A 2,500-nucleotide genomic window follows, 5' to 3' on the forward strand; every position below is an offset into this window, starting at 1 on the left:
CACCCCCCCAGCTGGGCGAAGAACACCTCCTAAATCCCTCTTAAATCCGTTTTCAATTGCTTATAATTGTTTGTTAGGGACATTCGAGGCAGCAAATATCGTATATAAGCAATTGGGGGAAGGGGGAGGGACTACTGGGGGCAGGGGAGGCGGTCTCTGCAAGGGGGTCATTTTGCAGAGAACCACTACTCCCCTATAGAGCATATTGGAGAAAACTGGGAAGGGCAGGGGGAAACATGGGATTTCCGAGGAGGGGCAAACGCCATAACTAATTGTACATTTGGTATAAAATCGAGATTTTTTGCAGGGACACTCAGAATAATGTCAGGCACCTTGTGGAAAAAGGCCAGATTTAATTTCGACCCAGAAGTATTTGTTTTTATTTTCCAAAAGGGGCAGAATGTCGAAAATCGAAAATGACAAACCGCTTGATGTTTCGGACTGCTACCACTTGCAAAATTTCCTTAAAATAGAGACTTATTTATGGTCAAATTATAGTGCGGGCAAAGTTGAACAGAATGCGGCCTTGACATGGCATTTGCACTCTAGGCAAGGCCATGTCGCGTTCTTGGCTTTGGAAATTTCCAACTCCGTTTCACTTGTAAAAGTGTATATCTTTTATGGTTCAGAACTGTAAGCAATGATTTTAGAGAAATTTAGAAGTTGATTTCAGGTCATTTGGATGAGTTTTCGATTTGATATGATATTTCTCGTTTCTGAGATGTAGAAAATCAAAATAAACTGAAAACTCGACCAAATGACGATATGTCAATCTTAAAATGTCCTAAAAATCGTCCCCTATAGGTTTGCAACATAAAATGCAGGGGGATATTTGAAATAAAATTGAGTTTTCGAGGTTTGGCATTCGTTGGCATGCTAGCGTGCAGCCATATTAGCCTCGCCAGGCAGGGGAATTAGCCTCGCCAGGCAGGGGAATTAGCCTCGCCAGGCGTGTTGTCTCCGTGTTGTCCGTGTGTTGTCTCCGTGTTGTCTGTGTGTTGTCTCACACGCTATTAGCCTCGCCAGGCGGGGAGATTAGCCTCGCCAGGCAGGGATATTAGCCTCGCTAGGTATGGATATTAGCCTCGCTAGCCCATTATGCCTGCATTCCTGCGGGCATATTAGCCTCGCTAGGCATGGATATTAGCCTCGCTAGCCCATTCTGCCTGCATTCCTGCGGGCATATTAGCCTCGCTAGGCAGGGATATTAGCCTCGCTAGCCCATTCTGCCTGCATTCCTGCGGGCATATTAGCCTCGCTAGCCCATTCTACCTGCATTCCTGCGGGCATATTAGCCTCGCTAGGCAGGGATATTAGCCTCGCTAGCCAATTCAGCCTGCATTCCTGCATGGATATTAGCCTCGCCAGGCAGGAATACTAGCCTCGCTAGCCCATTCAGCCTTCATTCCTGCAGGCAAATTAGCCTCGCCAGGCAGGGATATTAGCCTCGCCAAGGCATATGGTATGCCTTTCAAGGCCGAGCAAGTGCCATGCCGAGCAAGTGCCATGCCTTTCAAGGCCGAGCAAGTGCCATGCCGAGCAAGGCCGAGCAAGTGCCATGCCGAGCAAGGCCGACCAAGTGCCATGCCGAGCAAGGCAAGGCAGCAAGGCCAGGCAAGCCAAAGCACAAGGCAAGGACAAGCAAGGGCAGTGTCAAGCAAGCAAGGCCAGGCAAGCCACAACGAGGGCAGTGCCAGGAAAGGGAAAGACGAGGCCGGGCAAGGCCAAGCAAGGGCAAGGCAGGGGCAACAAATGCCAATGGAAGGCAAGGCGATGCCGATGCCGAGCAAGGCAAGGGCAAGCAAGGGCAAGCAAGGGCAAGGCAGCGGCAACCAAGGCCAAGGCAGGGGCAACCGAGGGCAAGGCAGAGGCAACAAATGCCAATGCAAGGCAAGGCGATGCCAATGCCGAGCAAGGCAAGGCCAGGCCAGGCCAAGCAAGGGCAAGGCAGCGGCAACCAAGGCCAAGGCAGGGGCAACAAATGCCAATGGAAGGCAAGGCGATGCCAATGCCGAGCAAGGCAAGGGCAAGGCAGCGGCAACCAAGGCCAAGGCAGGGGCAACCGAGGGCAAGGCAGGGGCAACAAATGCCAATGCAAGGCAAGGCGATGCCAATGCCGAGCAAGGCCAGGCCAAGCAAGGGCAAGGCAGCGGCAACCAAGGCCAAGGCAGGGGCAACAAATGCCAATGCAAGGCAAGGCGATGCCAATACCGAGCAAACCAAGGCAAGGCCAGGCCAAGAAAGGGCAAGGGCAAGGCAGGGACAACCAACGCCAAGGCAAGGCAAGGCAAGGCAGTGCCAATGCCAATGCCAATGCCAATGCCGAGCTGACCAAGGCCACTGCAAATCAAGGCAACGCAATGCCAATGCCGAGAAGGCAAGGCCGGGGCAAAGCAAGGCAGTTCCAATGCCGACCAAGCCAAGGCAAGGGCAAAGCAAGGCAGTTCCAATGCCGAGCAAGCCAAGGCAAGGGCAAAGCAAGGCAGTGCCAATATTGGCA

This window comes from Argentina anserina, unplaced genomic scaffold (assembly GCF_933775445.1).
Source record: "Argentina anserina unplaced genomic scaffold, drPotAnse1.1, whole genome shotgun sequence".
NCBI lineage: Eukaryota > Viridiplantae > Streptophyta > Magnoliopsida > Rosales > Rosaceae > Argentina > Argentina anserina.